This window comes from Macaca mulatta, chromosome 13 (assembly GCF_049350105.2).
Source record: "Macaca mulatta isolate MMU2019108-1 chromosome 13, T2T-MMU8v2.0, whole genome shotgun sequence".
NCBI classification, from domain to species: Eukaryota; Metazoa; Chordata; class Mammalia; order Primates; family Cercopithecidae; genus Macaca; species Macaca mulatta.
The window spans coordinates 10,121,538-10,141,014 of NC_133418.1; the positions used below are offsets into that span (position 1 = coordinate 10,121,538).

Sequence of the window (19,477 nt, forward strand, 5' to 3'; positions counted from 1 at the left end):
AGCAGAAATGCAGGTTTGGGGAGGTTAAGGCATTTGCTAAAAGTTTCAAAGCTGGATTGAGAACCCGAGTCAACCTGGACCCAGACACAGCTCCAAGATAGGCCTCCCCTGAGACCAGCGTGACACAGCATGGCCTGAACCTGTGCAGCTGGACGACACCAGGTGCAGCCAGAAGGCAGGGAGCCTGTTCTGGAAAACGATTTCTCCATAGGTTCTTTCAAAGATTTGCCACTGAAGTTCAAATACATATTCAGCCCTCAATATTTAACATGGATAAAGCCCCACCATTGGCTTCCTCATCTACAAATGTAGATGGTGCCCAGGAGTGGCCCGAGGCCCTTGCTATGCAGATCATCTGTGGATTTATAAGCACAAGAACAAAACACGACCGTCTAACTAGACACTCCCAAGCCCCAGCTAATATTATGCTTAGTTCCAGCAGTATTTGGCCCAAGACAGCCACAAAACTTGGACAGCTCCTCTGGGCTGGTGAGGGTGGGGCTGGCTGGCTTCTTCTACCTTAAGGGCAAGAGCAGCCAGAGCACCGGGCAGGGAAGCTCATGGGGCTCTAAGATCCCCCTGAGAATTAACGGCTAGGCCCACAGAATCCCGAAGAGCCTGGTGGCTTCCTCCCCAATCCCCAACCAGGACTGTAAGAAAGTCTGGGGGTGAAATTCTTCACCACTCCTTCCTGAGGCTGACTTCTCTGAGACCAGGCCCAGGAGTAATCTGAACATTGTCTTCTTGGTGACCTTGGTTGTTGGGAGCGTGGTCAGGATGGTTGGCCATTCATTCCCCCTCCTAAGGGCTTTGGTGGGATGGTGTTGGGGCTGTTTCCTTGGAGCCTCAGGGGAGGGACTTGCTCTTCCTCATTCAGCGGCTGGAAGGCAAGGCACGAACCCATGATTCAGGTAAGATACATTTTACTGCCTGCTCTGAACTGAATGGCGGTTTCCCCCAAGAGTAAAAATTCATTTGTTGAAATCCTCACCTACGAGGTTCTTCTACTAGAAGGTGGGGTCTTTGGGAGGTAATTAGGTCATGAGGGTGAGGCCTTCACGAATGATTAGTGAACTTATAAACGAGACCCCAGAGAGCTCCCTCACCTTTTCATCCAGTGAGGACACAGGGAGAAGATGGTCATTAGCGACCAGGAAGAGGTCCCCCCAACCCAGAACCCCACGCTGGCACCTGATCTCCACTTCTGGCCTCCAGAACTGTGAGAAATAAATTCCAGATTCCTGTTGTTTCTAAGCCATCCTGCCCAAGGTACTTTGTTAGACGCAGCCTGTGCTGACTCACACGGTGCCTTATTTGATTTTCATTCACTGCTTTGAGAAGCAGATCAGCTTGAATGAGCACGGAATGTATCTGTTGAAAAAGCAGCTGGAAGTCTGTCAAGTGCATTCTGGAAATGGATTCAGGCTAACAGAGTGTTCTGAATAGAGATGCCTGAAACAAATAAGTATGATCTGTTATCAATGCATCATCGCTTTATGGTACACGATTGATTTTCTTAAGTATGCGATTGTACTGTCTATAATTTTGTTGGTGTTTTTGTACTTAGCAACCCTTTTTCATACAGATGGCATCAGAATAAATTTCATCCCAGTTCTATTTCCAAAATATTATTGGTGCCCCTCCTTGTACTGCCTGAGTATGGTCAGATCAAGGCTTACAAACCCACGGGCGATGTTGCAGAATGAGTGACAACAGATAATGCCAACCGCCCAGACAGAATCCAGCAAGAAATTACATTGGAATGGCTCTACCTTGTGGAGGGAACTGTCCAGTGCAGAGGACCTGCCTGAGTATTGCTTACAATGCATCTTTCTGGTTATAATGAAGCCATTTATTTGTTTACATCTTTATATTATTACCACTTTCCTCCACTGACATGGAAATACTTAGAGCCTAGAACAATGCTGGGCTTGGAGCAGGTGCTTGAAAGCATATTAGCAAAATGAATGAATACATGAATGAGTGAAAGAATGGGCGAAGATGCTGGCGCAGAGCGTGGTCTTTTGTGAGCTGGGTGAGTGTGAACCAGAGTCTGAGACCGCTAGTTGCTCTGATTAGACACTGAGGATCAGACACTGGAAGCACCACTGTCCTATAAGGCCCCTTCTCACCTAGCTCGGCAGCCTGGGCTACACCACTGTCTTTATTAACTGTCCTCTGTGAGTCCACCTTGGAAGGTTCTCACTTACTTGCTTTTTCTCTCTGCAGGAGCCAAAGACATAACAATGGAGAACATGGTTGGTATAGCCCTCTAACCTGGCAGGCAGCACATTAGAATCACGTAGGAGCTTAAAAAGTACTGACCGGCTTGGTCTTTCTTGGTGTGAAGGTGGGATGCAGGCTTCCTGGGGTCATCCTCTTGTACAGCCAGAGTTGAGAACTATCTGAGTAGAGCTTTCCACGCTTCTGTGCACATCAGAATCGTCTGGGGGGCTTGTTCACTGTAGGTTGACGGGTCCCATCTCTAGCCTCTGATCCAGTAGCCTGGGGTGGGGCCCAGGATGTGCTGCTGCTGGGGTCTGGGCAGTGCTATGAGAACCGCTGCTGTAGGAGCTCGATCAGGTAATCGGTCCCTTTCTCCCTGCCCCAGGGTATTTGCTGCTTCCTGTCTCTGCCATTCTTTTCTCAACCTGGGGCACTCGCTTTTCTCCCTATGCTGCCTTGCCCTTTGCTGAGGTCTGGGCGATCCCTGGCAGGGTGCAGAAAAAAAAAATTTAAATTACTTTTCTCAGCCCAAAGGAGACTGGAATGCTTCACAAGGGGTTCTACTTGAGAGGCAGATGACCACCCAAATGGCAAACCAGAAGCATCGAAGTGGACACCAGAGCCTCCTGGACCTGACATGTGGCCCTGGAAGTGACCAGATGTGGTCTCAAGGGATGGGGGTCCCGGGCTAGGAATGCCACCATTCAGGGAGGCCCTAGAGCAGAGCGGAGCAGCCGTGGGCCGGCCCCAAGCTCACTCCTGCCTCTCTCTGCATGTCTCCCTCATTCTTTTCTCTCTGAACTGTGACCCTTTTGGCCCCTCTGGGTACCAGGGGCGACAAGGTGATCCCTCAGCACTTAAGTCTACATCTTAGAAATGTAGGTCCTCACAGAGGCCAACTTGTCTCCTTCTGGGACCAAATTCCAAATTCTTAAAAAGAAAAATCAAAGAATATGATACGTCGATCTCCGGGGCCAGCCCCTGGGGCGCAAACATTCCCCTGAGTCAGGGAAAGGTGACTGTAACACAGGTATCGTTATGATTTAGGTGTGGCAAGACTAGCAGGTCAGGGGTGCCTGCCGTTGAAAAGACCGTCATACAGTTCCCAGGCGGAAGGGGTGCGCCAGGAGGGGCACGCGGGGAGGCTGCAGGGCTGGCCAGAGGGCAGATGGAGGGAAGCTGCTTTTATGGTATTTCTGCTGGAAGGCACAGGTGCGGCGGAGGAAGCAGGCTTAGGATTGGTTCGCGTGAATGTCTTCAGTGGGCTCTAGTTATCTGGTACCTGGCCTGGGGTGATTAGGGTAGATAGACAGAGGCCCAGAAGGGGAGAGCCTGATACCTGGAGTGGTCAGTGGGGTGGGTGGGCTCAGGGCTGGTTGGTTTGGGAAGCGCGCATGTGGGCCAGTTGGTTACTGTCTCAAGGAGTGGGCTAGGCCTGGGTGTGGCAGTCCTTCTAGGATCAGCAAGGCACCAAATATCAAAGCACTAGAATACACAAAGTAAAAGACTGCGTTAATACAGGGTAGTTTCCAAAGAGACGGGAAACTGTTGGCTCTGAGCTGGGTGGAGATTGAAATGGTGTTCCCTGGAGATTCATTTAAAGTCTCTGTAAATACGCGTTGGTGTGTAATTGCTCCTTGTCTCTAAGCTCAGCCAGCCTCTCCCATGCCAGGTGAGGGGCCTCCCCACCTTCCTTTTCCTCTCTGGGTGTCCCTCCATTATGATTTGGGGACCAAGGCTGGCTGTAGCAGTGTGCCTCCGTGGCCTGGGGCGGTTGGCAAAGGCAATTGCTTCGGCAGTGCTGGATAAAGTGGGATGACGCGGTGACCACACGGAATGTCATTTCCGATGAAAGCTGGCGTGCCAGCCCGTGACAGGACGTGGAGGCGCGTGGATTCCCCTTCATGGTTGACTTCAGCCAAGGCCATCATCCCAGCTGCCAAATCCTGCCCTGATTGCCTGTCCTGGGGGAGAGGAGTGCTTTGAAGACGACAAATCAAAGTCAGGTCCTGCGTGGAGTCTGCGTGCTTGACAGCCCGGCTAGCACAAGAGGACATGCAGGTGGGGTTTGTGCAAGGGGGCTATTTTCTGTAACAAAATACACACTGAGAAGGCAATGCATACACTTGGACCCTGCAGGCCAATTCAAGCACCATCACTGCTTTTCAGAAGCATGGGGCTCAGATGTTAGCTGAGCCTAGCAAGATGTCCTGTGTTACTGAGAGACTAATAGAAAGCAGAGCAGGTCTCAAGATTCAGTGAAACAATTTTCTGGAAGCTGGAAGATGATATGGAAGCTAGAGATATCATAGAGCAGCTTACTGGAAACAGTGACTCGTGCTTGTAATCTCAGCACTTTGGGAGGCTGAGGTAGGAGGGAATTGAGCCCAGGAGTTGGAGACCAGCCTGGGCAGCACAGCAAGACTCCATTTCTATAAATAATTTTAAAAAATTAGCTGGGTGTTGTGGTGCATGCCTGTAATTTTAACTACTCCCGAGGCTGAGGTGGGAGGATGGCTTGAGCCCAGAAGTTCAAGGTTACAGTGAACTACGATTGAGCCATACTGCATTCCAGCTGGGTGACAGAGGGAGACTCTCTCTCTAAAAAATAAAAGTTAAAAAAAGAAAGAGGGTGGGTGGTTGAGGGTTGTGCAGTGTGAGTGAGGGTGGCCAGAAAAACCATTTCTGTGACGGTTACAAAGGCTGTGTGTGGATGGTGACGCTGAGGTTTTATCTCCAAGTGAGTTGTGCATGTGAGGTTTGTTTGAAAAGCATTTATTTTCTAAATGCAAACTTTTAGAATAAAGTCTAGTGTCTGTTGCTCTATTTTGCCATAGGTTTTTAATGTTTAATATACTTAGAACTTCAAAATGGTGGTGGTTGGGTTCTGTCTTCTTACCTGCTGGTGGCCCTACCAGGGGCTAGCCAGAAGCAGTCATTACTGCTTAGGCAGTCACTGAGGGAGGCTGGGTGTGGCTCTTGGGGAGCCAGAATGAAGGATAGCAAGTCATTAACACACACACACCCCTAAACACACGCGTGCACCTACACACAGCTGGGAGTCCTAAGCAAGAGACCTCACCGTTTTTGTGTTTTGTTTTTTTTACCACCTTCATTATGAGTCTAAAGCCAATTCAATTAACCAGCTATTTGAATTTTTTATGTCTAACAGGAGCTGAGAAGATCCAGTGGGTTATTGGTTAGAATAGCTGGTGGGGCTGGTGGGTTGGGGCAGGTGAGGTGAGGGAAGGGTGATGTGGAGGATGGGCTGGGGTGTTTGCTGCAAGGTGGGTAGCTGAGGGTTGGCTCAGGTGTTAGGTATTGGTTAGGATCCAATAGCTGCTGTCTGAGAGTCTGCTCGCCACCTCTTCTGCTGAGCCTGATGGGACTGAATCGACCTTCAGATCTCAGCGATGAGTCCTCTAGACTGCAGGTTCCACAGCAGTTGCAGCTCCCATGGCCTCAGATTGGAGCTGCCTGTGACATGCAGAGATGGAAGCACAGCGTCAGCTGTGGTGAACGGCAGCCTCTTTCAGCCCCCAGGTGTGTAACAAAGGCTGACTTGACTGTGTCTGTGAGAGCGCCATGATTTGGGGTCTTGTCTGTCAGTTTGGACCAGATCAGAAAGCAACTGGGACCACTGGCAAGAAAAGCCAATCTGCCTATTCTTGGCGTGGGGACACTTGAGCTGGTTCTCAGCAGTGCAAATAATAGCTGGATGAATAAGCATTGCGCTGCTCTCTGATGCAGAATGAAAATCAGATTTCCATCATGAGGAACAAGAAGTTTTTTCATTGTCCACCTCAGTGAATGGCTTATCCACGCCCTGGGAGGCCGACTTCCAGGGTTTCTCTCTCAGACACAGCGAGACAGGTTTTAGGTCTCCAGGGTCTAAAGAATGAAGAATCATTGCTTCAGTCCTTGCAGTAAACTTCCTGGGCCCATGGGGCAGAAGGGCAAGACCAGGGAGTAGGGGCTTCCACTGCATGCAAGGGAGACAGCGGGCCTCTGGTCAGAGCAGGAGGGGCCTGCCTGGAGCTTCCTGAGCCCACAGGCAGGGGGAAGGCTTGGTTGTGTGGATGGAAGAGCAGGAGGGTGGAGTGCTCCAGGCCGGGTACTGCATGGGACCTGGGTGCCCGTGGAGGGAGAGCAGGCTCTGGAGGGGGTCAGGTTCCAGCTGCCCTCTCATGCATGGTCTGGGTCTCGTGGGAGGGGGGTTGGAGGGAAAGTGGGCAGGGGCTGTTCGTGTTATGGGTGGTGTCTTGGAATTCTCACGTTTCCCAGTGTCTCTCATGGAAACCCAAGGTGGGAGAAAGAAGCAGAAGGAAATTCTGGAACCAGAAACACTTCAGCAATGAAGATTGGATTTTCTCTGATATGAAGAGCAAAATAAAATGTCTCCTGCAGACCCCTAAAGCTCTGTGCATACTTTGTCTATGCTTTCTAGACATTCTTAGCCTTAGGTATGAAAGGAAATGAGGTGTTCCAAAAATTATGCAGAGTCTTTTTTTTTTTTTTTAATGCTTCTGTTTAGAATTGTAAAGCACAAACTGCAAGGACTGGGAAGAATCTTTGAGCTTGTGGTGAGCTGAAAAGTGGAGCCATTCATTAGATGTCCACAGTCTAATCCCTGGAAGCCGCGAACAACATGTTACCTTACATGGGAAATGGGATTAAGACACAGAGTTTTTTTTTTCTGTTATTGTCCAGTTGAGCAGGACAGCCTTTAGAAATTTTTTTTTTTTGAGCCAGGATCTTGCTCTGTCATCCAGGCTGAAATGCAGTGGTACAATCATGGCTCACTGTAGCCTCAAACTCCTGGGCTCAAGCCATTCTCCTGACTCAGCTTTCCAAGGAGCTGGGACTACAGGCATGCCCCACCACACCTGGCTAATTAAATTTTTTTTTTTTTTTTTTTTTTTTTTTTTTGTAGAGACGGGAGATTTGACTTTGTTGTCCAGGCTGGTCTGGAACTCATGGTCAATCTTCCTGTCTCAGCCTCCCGAAGTGCTAGGACCGTGCCTGATCAGATTTTTTAATTTTATGGATTCTGATTGCTAAATTTATCCTATGGTTTTGATGACCATATTTTCTTGAATCCAAATTAAGGCTCTCTGATCTGACAATGAGTGAGTTTATGGGGATAATATGACAGAGTATTTGGAATTGAGGGTGTCCCATAAAAACTGGGGACACATATTCCCTGTCGTAATACATGACATAGCCTCTCTCTCCCTTCTCACCTTCCCCACCCTGTGGCTTGTACATTACAAGGAAGGGAGAGAGGTTGGAACCTTGCCACAAGGGTTTTCAGAGGATTCTGCTAATATCTGAGCCAGATGAGACTTTGGAAAGGCCTCCTGGGTCTAAAAAATGAGGAATCATTGCTTCAATCTTTGCAGTAAACATCCTGGGTGACTTTCACCTCAAACCTCAGAGGATTTCACGATGCTACAGAACATTCTGTGCTTTGTGGGTTTCCCATCAGTTGGTGGAGAAATCGAGCCATTCAAATGTGCTCTTGGTGGTGGAGACAGTGCAGCGTAGGCCATGAAGCGGGGGTGGAGGGGTAAAGTAGCCATGACTCCATGAGCCTTCCGGCAGGCCTGGGGACTTACTCTTGGGTGTCTGTTGGGTCTGAGCATTAGTTCTTGAAAAGACTATTTAAGCAATTCTTGTGACTCTGTGATCAAGTTTTCCCATAGAAAGAAGAGAGGTTATGTAAATTCTTCCTTATAGATCACAAGATCAGCAGTTAACTCCAGCATGGCCAAGGGCAGATTGCATGGTTTTGCTTCCTCTCTTTGGCTGAATTAAGCTGTGTGCTTCTTGTGTTATTTAATGAACCAAATCCTAATTGAGGCAGATCAGCGGGGAGTGATGTGTTTAGCTGAGCACAGAGCGAGGGTGGAGAGAAGGGTTCAATTATTGGTGTGTTCTCTATCCTGAGATGATGATGGTATTTTGTGAGATTTTCCTACTGGAATGAATTCCCACGCTTGAAACCTACTAGGCTTGACTCAAAATTTATGCTTTATTCTTCAATCTTACCATGTCAAAATAAAGGAAAAAACCCAGATATTTCATCTCTAATGGTCCTTAAAAAGAATAAACATGATATAATGTAACGTTTGCCTTTTGCTCAACAAACTCCATGCAGTTTCCATACAGTTTCCCTAAGAATCCACCCATTGTGAAGTTATATACACCATTAAATCAATACAGCTTACTCACCTCGCTCCCCATCCCCAAATGTCTGGGTGTCAGTTTTCTCTTCTTTTTAAACTGGAGGACAGATTTGAGCATCTCTAAGTTTCTACCTAGCTCTCACATTGTATTTTTCTAAGATTTTATTTAACCAGTTGAGATTTGACTTTCGAGAGTTAGCTTCCTTTTTTAGCAAAAGGATAAAACTAGGGTCCATGGGCCCTTCTGATTTAGCCATTTGTTCTGGGTATGAATTCCCTAAGATTTCTCTAAAGGAGTTTCTATACCTGCCTCTTTACCTGTAAGAAAATGAAGATCTGCATAAATTAGGCAGACAGTGTTATGAAGGTTAATGCCATGGGTTTTAAAGTACATTTTGAAAAGCATTCTTCTTTTCCAACCACCAACAGGGTGATTCCAAATTACACCTCTTCCTAAACGATGCAACACGAGTGAATGCATAGGCGAGAGGCTGTGGGGGACGATGGAGGGTTCCAGCCTTGGAGTCTGGCTTTCCAGGGAGGCTGTGGCCAAGGTTTTATGCTCCCATTTGGCCTCCTGTTCATATCAAGGAAGGCCCAGGACCATGAGTTCTCCAAAGTCCCATCAGGGCAGCCAGTGGGGATGGGAGTCTGCGGGTGGAGAGTGTGTGAGGCAGGACTGAAATTGGTTCTGTTACCTGTGAGGCTTGCAGGGGATCTGCTGGCTCTGAGCAGGCCAGGTGCTCCCTGCCTGGGCTTCGTCCTTTCTAACTCCACGGAGGTGACTTGGGTGGGAGAGAGGAGCAACCAACAGCACCTTTGGGCTGGTTAGGGGGTTTAGGAGACATTGGTTTTGTATAGACAAGACTTGGTGCTGGATTCCCACTTTCAGAAGACAAACTATTCAGTTCTGGAAACTCCACAATCTAGAATAAGGAATGAGACAACAACCCCCTCCTTCATTTAACAGTTAAAAATCATACAGGACTCTGAAAACAAAACAAAACAAAACTTAATCTTTCTTAGATACTAAAAGGGTTCCTTGGCTGGAAAACCAACTCCTCCCCTGGCTAAAGATCAAAAACATCTTTTTCTCTTTAATGGGGACACAGTTGGGCAAAACGCCCATCACTTTAAAACCACCTCCTTAGCTGGAAGTACGTAATTTTTAGCGAGTCACAGAAAAATAGGGAAACTTATGCGGAGTTTCCTTGGCCACTTCCCCATCTGGGTGATCGTGTACTCAGACCCAGCACTGCAGCCTGGGGGTGCTCCCCGTGAGGAGGAAAAGGTGTGTCCGCTGCCACCCAGTGTGAGCGGGTGACACCACCCGGTTAGGAAATCCCAGCTCCCAAGAGGGTATAAATCCCTGCTTGACTGCTGAGCTCCCGCTGGAGGTGAAAATCTGGCCTGGCAGCCTTTCCCAGGTGAGCAGCAACAAGGTGAGAGAATGCAGAGCTGCAGGTAAGAGGCTTTTGAGAGACAGAGAGAGACAGAGAGAGGCAGAGAGACAGAGACAGAGAGAGGCAGAGAGACAGAGAGAGACAGAGAGAGGCAGAGAGACAGAGGCAGAGAGAGACAAAGAAAGACAGAGACAGAGAGACAGAGATAGAGAGAGGCAGAGAGAGAGAGAGGCAGGGATGGGGAGAGACAGAGAAAGGCAGACAGAGACAGAGTCCGAGACAGAGGGAGAGACATAGAGACAGAGAGACAAAGACAGAGACAGAATGACAGACAGAGACAGAGAGAAATCTGGGAGTTGGGACACCTGAGTCCATTTCTGGTGGGGCCTCAGGCGACTCTCCCGATTTCTCCAGACCTCAGGAACCTGATCCGGGTGACCTTCCTTCTCCATGACCTTCTTCACCTGTGTGAAGGTGGCCGGAAGCATTACTTGACCTTTCCGGGCCTCAGTTTTTCTATCTGTCAAAAAAGGGGCTGGATCAGGGGGTTTCAAACGACCTTCCAGGATTCTAGGCCACAAGGAAAACTGCAGTGGAATCCAACACGAGGTAGCGGACCACCGAGACCATTTTCCACTGCGCGAGGCTGCATGTGGGATGTGCACTGAATGGAGGACTTTCTTCCTCAGAAGCCTCCTGAGATTTTCTGGTGTGAAAAGCTTGATATTCTAAAGTCACTGTGGATTCTCTAATGCCTGGCTCTCGGGTGGTTTTCTGGGGAGAGGTAGTAGAGTGTGGTTAGGGCTGCAGTGTGTTCCCACAGGCGAACTGGCCTGGGTTCAGAGTCCAGCTTGCCTGGACAAGCTGCGTGACAGCTCACCTGCTCAGGGTCTCCATTTCCACCTGCAAATAGTAAGGTCGAGGGTGATGAGGAGTACAGTAAATGAATCCAAGTAGTATCAAGCACTCAGGCCTTAAGGTCACCCTCACACGGGGGAAGAAGGTCATGGCGAGGAAAGTCGCCCAGATCAGACACCTGAGTTCTGGAGAAATCAGGAAAGCTGTCTGAGGCTCCAACAGAAACAGACTCAGGTGTCCTGACTCCTAAATCTCTGTCTGTCTGTCTCTGTCTTTGTTTCTCTCTGTCTGTCTGTTTCTCTCTCTGTGTCTCTGTTTCTCTCTTTCTGTCTCTACTTCTGTCTATCTCTCTGTCTCTGTTTCTCTCTATCTCTGTTCCTCTCTCTGTCTCTCTTAAATCCTGGCACACGGTTTGCTCTTGCCGTTTGAAGTTCCTTCTCTTTAATCTCATTCCCTTTTGGGGGCCTTTGCTCTTCTTAGAGCCCTTCAGGACCCCTCTACCCCCACCCACAACTCTGCTCGAAGATCTTGGTCAAGATCCTACATTGCCCTGAGTTCTCTCTTGTGTGAGCAGAGGCAGCCAAGTGTCCAGGCCTTCCTGGAGCCTCCCAGTACTGCATGGCTGCAGTGGGGGCTGCTGGTCCCCTTTCTGCACTCCATCCCACCTCCTGCACACTCACTTTTTCCATACCCATTTCATCAGCTCTGCCCTCCTGAGGCCAGTGGGCTTCCTGCCCACCTGCTCATTTGGTATTACCACATGCACAGGCACAGGAGAGCACCTTTTTCTAACCTCATTTAGAAGTTTGTCCATTTGGATTGTACTTTGGTATTTGGTTACCCCAAAAGGCAAGAAGGAAGCTTGGCTGAATGTTTCAGGGCAGCTATCTATCCTCTCTCCAGGGGTCTTCAGTTGGCCTGGGAGCCCCCTACCCGGCCCTGCTAGTAGGGGTTCCCTTCTACATCCCCACACCCACCCTGACCTCCAAAGCCTGTTTGACAATTAGAGCTGAGGGATCCAGAACATCCACAGATCCCGAGCCCTCCTCCCCTCCCCCAGGAGAGCAGGGTTGGCCTCTAGCAGCAACATGACTGAAGCAGAGCAGACTCGGGTTGCTTTCTTGTGTTTTAATCACTGCTTTCCATAGGGGAGACACTCGATCACGACAGTGCCTTTGCCCAGTGGTTCTCAAACCTGAGCCTGCGTCGGGATCACTGGTGGGCTTATGAAAATGCAGAGGGCTGGATGTGTGATTCAGTAAGTCCTGGCTGGTGACCTGAGAATCTGCATTTCTAATAAGTGCCCAGGGGATGCTGGTGCCAGTGCCAGGGGACCACACTTTGAGAACCTGTTCCTTAGGAGACGTGTCCAGGGCCAGGAGAGCTATTTCAGGGCAAGGGCCTTTTGAGATGGGGCTTTCCCATCTCCTGAGGGCCTTGTGAATATTCGACTGAGGGCCTTGTGAATATGCAGCTGAGGGCCTTGTGAATATGCAGCTGAGGGCCTTGTGAATATGCAGCTGAGGGCCTTGTGAATATGCGGCTGAGGGCCTTGTGAATATGCGGCTGATTCTGATTCTCTTGGTCTGAATTTTTCACAAATGGTGTTGGTGCTGCCGGTCCATGGACCACACTTTGAGTAAAAAGGATTCAGAAAGTCCAGGAAGAGGTCTTCTTATTTGGGGGCAAGGAAGAAGTTAAAGTTTTGGGTGGATCCTAAATTTTCTAGAGCTAATATTCGTCAGAATGTTTTCTTGAATGTCTGTGGTAGGCAGAATTCTACGATGACTCTGGCTGATCCATGCCCTTGTATAATTCCCTCCTTGTGGGATGTGCCAGTAGATGGAACATCGCTACCGTGGTTAGGTTACTTTATGTGGCAAGGGTGAAGGAATTCTGTGGAAGTAATTTATCAGTAAATCGATCAGTGGACTTGAAGTTATGTGCTGGGTGGGCAGACATAATCGGGTGAGCTATTTAAAAGAGGGTCAGGAGGTCAGGGTCAAGTGAAGTGGTCAGAGACTCGAAGCCGCAGCAGATGTTCTTTCCGTTGGCCTCGAAGAAACAAACTGTCCTGGTGCAGAGAGGGCCTCAGGGCAGGAAGCATGGGTGGCATCCGGGAGCCGAGAGTGGCCTCATCCAGGGAGAAAGTGGGGGCCCAGTCCTGCAGTCATAACAGCCCTCTGAGCTCGGAACAGGAACCCCGTGCTCCAGGAAGGAGCACAGCCCAAAGGGAACCTTGATTTCAGTCTGGTGGGACCCTGAGCAGAGACATCTGACCTACAGCAATGTGAGCTACGAATGCGGTTGTTTTAAGTGGCTGAGTCTGTGTTGGTGTGTTACACGACAATAGAAAATGAATACAAGGTCCTGATCCTTCACTTTGATCGTGGTGCCTGACCACCAAGGTGTACTGTGGCAATGACTTCAGTAGCTTCACACAACACGAGCTGATTTCTTGCTCGTGCTACAGCATTGTCATGGGTTAACTGCGCTGGACTGTGACGACTCATCAGAGCCACTCGGGGACCCAGGTCTTTGTCAAAACAGAATTTACGGAGACCAGTAGTGGGACTCCCATTGTTTTGACGCAAGTGCTGAGGGGTGGAGATTATTCCTATTTATCAGAAGCAGAAGCAGGCATAGCAGGAGCAAGTGAGTGGATCGATGGATGCGGGTGGACCCCGGCCTGCTGCCTGGATGGCTTGACTGTGCCGTGCTGGCAGCATGGACGAACAAGGGCTCAGAGTGCACCGTGCATGAGAGAGGCTGGCAGCAGAGCACCAGCTGTGAAATGCACAGGCCTGGAATCGGCGCTTGTTTTTCCCAGTCATGTGCCCCGCCCGACTTCGAGGTGAATATTCGTGAACATGAGTGTACCCACCACGTAAGACTACCCAGTTAGCTCAGTTGGGGTGGGAGGGAGGGACGCAGGATTTCGGCTCACCAAGCTTCACAGAGCTGCTCTCACCACCAAGGAGCGAGCTGGTCGGGCATCTGACAGCTGAGAGGAGCCGGAGGGGCTAAGAATGCAAATGGAACACTTGCTCACAGCCCCAGGACAAATCAAAGGTTTCCTGCGGGGCTTTTAGGGTCTGGTCTGTGGAAACCCAGCAAGTCTGGGCTATCTGCGAGTTGACGATCAGGTTTTCTTGTGGTGAGGGTGACAGATTTTCCCACGCAGTACAGATAAAAATTCCTTGGTGTTTTCAGTCTTTTTTTTTTTTTTGGGAGAGTGGCTGACTTCTTGTCACTCGGACACCCTGGACACAGGGCTTGGGACAGTTGCCGTCCTTGGTGCCCCTCAGAGGACAAGGAGGACACATTTTCCAGAGAGTAGAAGATGGTCTTTCAAAGCATACAAAGAAAATCCCATCTGTTTTGACATCTTAACAACTTTGGAAGAAAATATTTCTAATATATACATATATAAAATATATATATAGTAGTGAGTATATATATATGTGCGTGTATATATATAGATTTTATATATATATTATAATCAGTATATATATAATGTATATACTCAGACCCAGTATATATATATAATATATATAAAAATATATACTGCTATAATATATATACTCACTACAAGTAGATGCCAAAAAAGTACTTTTACAGCTTTGCCAGTAGGAATCTCATTTGGCTCTGAAGGCCCTTTCCCGCTAGGGCAGGGAATTAGGCCTGCTGCTACATGCATTGTTGTCTGAGTTGGTCCAAATCTACCTCTCTTGCATTCATTTCGTTTCTTTTGGGTAGACGTTCACTCTTCCAGTTTCTCACCAGCACCTTCCTCTAGCCAGGAAGAAGCCTGAGAAGAGGGGGGACATTGTGTCCCCAGGGAGTGGTGGGCAGCTGATCCACATGTGCTGAACTGGGGTCTGCACTGGCTTCTGTGGAGATGTCCCTGGACCTTCCTGGTCACGAGGCGTCCTGTGGAATCTACTGCTGGCATCTGTGACTGGGAAAACCTGAGGTCTGGTGCCTCGGTCATCAGAGCCAGTGCTCTATCCAAGGTTGCCCCACTGTGCCTCTCACTGGCTCCACAGGTTCTCTGCATCTTGGCCATGACCTTGTTTCTTCTGTGGCTTAGACTGTCCACGTGATACTTAAAATGTTTAGCAACCAGCAGGGCATGAGTACCAGCCCATCAGAAAAGATGCTACAGCACCTGTTGCTGCACCTGAATAGCTCAGAGGAGCACCAAGAAAGCCAAGGTAGCAGAGGGTGGAGAGCTCAGGCTCTTGGGGAAGTGGTTATCTACCAAGAGGTAGGGCAGTCTTCCCCCACTTGTCCTCACTGCTCCTTACTGACTGAATGCCCTGAAGCCATGGCTATAGGTATTCTTGTCTTTCATCACGGCAGCCCCATCTCAGCCCAGATCTCAGTTCACCTTCCATTCTCTCCTGGGAGTGCAGGGGAAGGTCTGAATCTCTCCCATCAGTGAAACACCCCTTTACCTAACAGCCACACCATTATTTCCATTCTTCTTTAGCGTCCCTTACTTCACCAAGGTAGGATTCTTCCTGAGACGCAACTTGGAAGCAGAGCAAACATTCCTCTGCGTCCAGCCTCCCTCTCTCTTTTACCTTTTGTCCCTTTGCCCTCAGGTTTCAAACCCAGAATAAGAAGCAGGACTGCCTGGCTGATTCCTCTTGTACCTTCCCTCCTTTTTCCCAGGACCCAAAGGGTCTTTTTCTTCTACTGACACTTCCTACCAGGAAGGAACTTCCCCTGTATCATATTCACTTCCTTCCCTCCTTCTGAGGAGGCCTTTGCTCTCTCCCTTTCCTGGGGCCGTAGTGGCAGAAGAATCCAGAGTAGCAAGGAGGAAAACACATTGGGAGGTAATTGCAATATTACCTTCATTGCGTCTGTGTTGCACGTACTGTCCCATCCTAGAGAAAGAGGGGTTTGAACAAAATTTAAACTGTTCCTTGTGATTCAAGGAAATCATTAGGAGCATCAATTATTTTGTGCTTTAACATCCTGATATACTCAGTAAGGCACAGTAACATGGAAGGGACGGCTGGTGTCTGCGCTTAAAATCCCGAAATGGCTGTGTGCTTTGGTTCTTGCATCTGCCTTAATGGTTTTCCTGTCTCCTCCGTTATTGGGCAATCAGCTGCTGCTTTCTCCAGTGTGTGTTTTCTTCTCCCAGCCTTCTCCCTCTTTCCAATTTGCCATCTGGAATCTGCTTTTGACTGAGCATTCTGTTCACCTGTTGCTGCATGAAAAACGATCCCAAAACTTAGTGACTTAAAAATGACAACTATTTTATGATAACTCCAAGTTTCTGTATGTCACGAATTTGAGGGCTCAACTAGGTGATTCTTCTGCTCCATGTGTCTGATTGAGTTCAAACAGTGGTGCTCAGCTGGTGAATGGACTCATCTGGAGGGTCCACCATGGCTTCACTCACATGGCTGGTGCCTTTGCAGGGTTCCTGGGAGGCTGGGCATAGCTGGGATTGTCAACCAATGCCCTACATGTGGCCTCCCTAACCAGGTGGTCTCAGGGGAGTTGGACTGTCTTCATGGTGGCTGGCTTTCCACGGAAGCCAGGCAGAAGCAAGCAGCCCATGGAAACCAGGTGGAAGCTGCATGGATGTTTGTGATCTAGCTCCAGAGTTCACACAGCACCACTTCTGTGGCATTGTATTGGTTACACCAAGTTACAGGCCAGCCCACATTCAAGGGAGGTGAGTTAGACTCCACCTCTTGGTGGCAGAGTGGCACGGTCACATTCTAGAAGACCATGTGGGATGGGAGATATTGTTGTGGTCACCTCTGGAAAGTACAATCTGCTGCTCTTAAAAACTAGCCACGCACATAGAAATCAACAGAGAGAGCTTCTGAAGGAAGACTTCAAAGCAGGTTCTGTGAGTAGAATATGCTACATGCCTTTGTGCCAGGATCTGATTGGCTGTTTTTCCCCTACTCAGGTCTTCCTGTCCTTGTTTCTTCTGTCTTTGTTGTATTTTAGATGGGCAGGTTTTCTGGATGACTGATTACTCAAATATTTTAAGTGTTTCCCACACTCAGATTATAAGACAGAAAGCAAAATTTGTTTTAAGGGTGTATGTCTGTTCACAACCAACCCCTGCTCTAATGCCAGAGTGTCCAGTTACTAATTAACTTTACCCAGCAGGTAGCCCAGTAGAGCTGGAAGTCCAGTTCCCAGGAGACCTCAGAAGCCCCGAGTTGCGGCTCTGCCGTTGGTGGCCACGGGGTCTTCGGCAAGAGAGTTGACTGGGTTCAGTGGTTGTCTGCTATGACTCGATGCTTTAGAAACTAAAGCTGTATCTAGGACTGAGGAGGCCTAAGCTCAAATCCAAATTGACTTACAGTTCCAGGGTTTTAGACCTGCAAGAGACCTAGGAGGTCTCACTAGCCTAACTTTTGTATTTCAGAGGTGAAGAAACTGTGACTGAGAGATTGAGCAAATGACTCTGTGGTTGCCTAAGATCACATAGTTAGTTAATGGTAGAATGAAGACAGGAGCCCAGTTCCAACCTCCGGTTGCATATGCTGTCACTAAGATAAAAACCTTAGAATTCCTGGCAGCCTTGAGGATGTATATGTGTGTATGCATGTGTACGTACTTAGAATTGTGTGCTTATATGTTAAGCACACAACATTTATATTGTGTATTTTATAAGTTAAATATTTATAGAACACTTACATGTTCTATAATATGGATCTATGCATTTGGGCTTATGGATTCCATTAGGTAAAATTGCACACATTTCTAGTATAGTAACTGGTGTTAGCTAAGTTACCAACTACGATACGGACGAGTTCTCAGGCTGGGTTGTGGAATGGTCCCTTAGCAGGAGTTTGGCAGAATGCAGATGGTGGAAGTGCTGATTTCTCGTCACATCTGCCACCTGTGTCCTTGAGCAAGCTCCTTACCTCCCTAAGTACCTAGCTCTGCTTCTGTAAAACACTGACGAGAGCTACTGCTCGTTGAGCACTTTCTTCTTGCAGCATTGCTGAGCTCATTACATACGGTGTGACATCTAATTCTCCTGTAGGGAACACCAGGGTATGCCCATTTCACAGATGAGGAGACTGAGCCTCACACAGGTAATGTAAGCTGCCCACCACCCTGCTGCTGGCAGGAAGGCAGGCAGTATTCCCATTTCTCTGTCCAGGTACACTGTGCTCTGTACACACTTCCTAACTCTCAAGGTTATTGGAATGTGTGCACAGACTTCTTCAGAGCCTCCCCAAAGTGTAGAATATGACTAATAAATGAAGTTTAGAGGGAGGCAAATTTGGGATCCAAAATGACAGACTTCTAATTGTGGATACTTCCCAAGACTGGCAGTGTGCATCTTGTGATGAGGTAAGCTTGTCCTCTGTAGAGGACGCTGGGTTTCAGAAGACTGTTTGGGTGGGCAGATAGACTTAATGGCTTCTGGAGACACCTCTAGCTCTAGGTGTTGATGCTTTTACAGAGCAGAGAATGAGTGCCAAAACCAAGGATTGTGTAGACTCAGGTTTACATCCTACTTTGTCGTTCCTAGCTCTGTGGCCTTGGGCAAATGACTTAATTACCCAAGTCTATTTCCATTGCTCCGTGTTTATAATAGGGATGCTGGGCTCTACCGGACTCACTCATGAGTTTTGTCCTCTGGAGTTGTACAGAGCAGTGCATTCCTCTTACACAAATACCAGGCTGGGAAAATTTGAAGCCTGTGGGTTTGCTCTGCAGATGCCCAGGGCCTCACAGGTAGAGCTTCCTCCTCAGTCATTCTGGAGGAGGATGGTGACTGTCCCAGGCTAGAGGAGTGGTCTTGCTGGGTGTCAGCCTGCGCAGGGTCTAATGCAGGAGGCAGGTGAAGCAAGTGTTGGTTGATGGTCCAGCCTGCTGGGGGCTTGGAATGACCCAGGCTCACGGGGAATGGAATGTTGATACAGGATCTGAATGAGCGAAAACATGAGTTGGGTTGGTTGACTGAACTTGACCAACTTCTGTCCCAAGAACCACTGATTAAGAGATACTTCAGTGGTGGTTTTAGCAAAAAGGGATGTTTGCTGGCAGACAGTATAAAGAGAGTGCCTATGCCTCGGTGGAACCATTTGTATCAGTTTCTGCCAATTTGCTCCTCTGAGATTCAGCCCAGTGTGGCTCAATGCCCTCTTCTGCCAAAGATGGGTCTCCCCGCAGTGTGGCCTCCAGGAAGCAATCTGTCTCACCAGACCCCACCAGGGACGGGAGATTAGTGTCCAGGACATCAGCAGCTGTCATTCCGACACAGCTATGCAGACCAGGAACAGTCTCAGCCTGCTGCTCGGAGGCTGATTCCTTGTCTAGCTTTTTTCCTTCCTATAGAACCAAAATAGTTTCTGGACAACTCATCTAGGTTTTTGTTTTGAGCCAGCACATTTTTCAATAAAAGCTGCCTGAAACCTGGTCACGTATTTCTCTGTATCTGAGTCTAGAAAGTCTTCCCTCTTAAAATTCTGTGATTTCCTAGGACTTAGTTAAAAAATACATTTTATATTGTTTCACCTTTGAATTTATAAAAAATTTCCAGGTTTAATTTTGATGTAAATATTTATTTCCTCATGGGTTTTGAAGAATTTATACGACATTCATAAAACATGTTTGGGCTCTTAGCAATTCATTTTACACACTAGAGTTGACTCAGTGATAGGTGTAAGGCCTGATAGCTATGTGACTTCATTAACATTCAGCACCTGCCACCGTCATTTTGTTCTTTGAATGACTGTGCCACCTGACTCAGAGATGAGACAGTTGCCTGAAAACTTCTGGGAACAAGGTAATGATAGA

The 19,477-nt window shown here is 48.3% G+C and overlaps 1 long non-coding RNA gene across 1 annotated transcript; it reads left to right on the forward strand.

Annotated features, from left to right (window-relative positions):
* The first annotated feature begins 3,459 nt into the window (after positions 1 to 3,459).
* Positions 3,460 to 6,638, forward strand: LOC144333679 (uncharacterized). The gene is made up of 3 exons (XR_013402608.1): positions 3,460 to 4,287; positions 5,631 to 5,769; positions 6,511 to 6,638. It is a non-coding gene; the product is annotated as an uncharacterized LOC144333679 (long non-coding RNA).
* Positions 6,639 to 19,477: the final 12,839 nt, after the last annotated feature.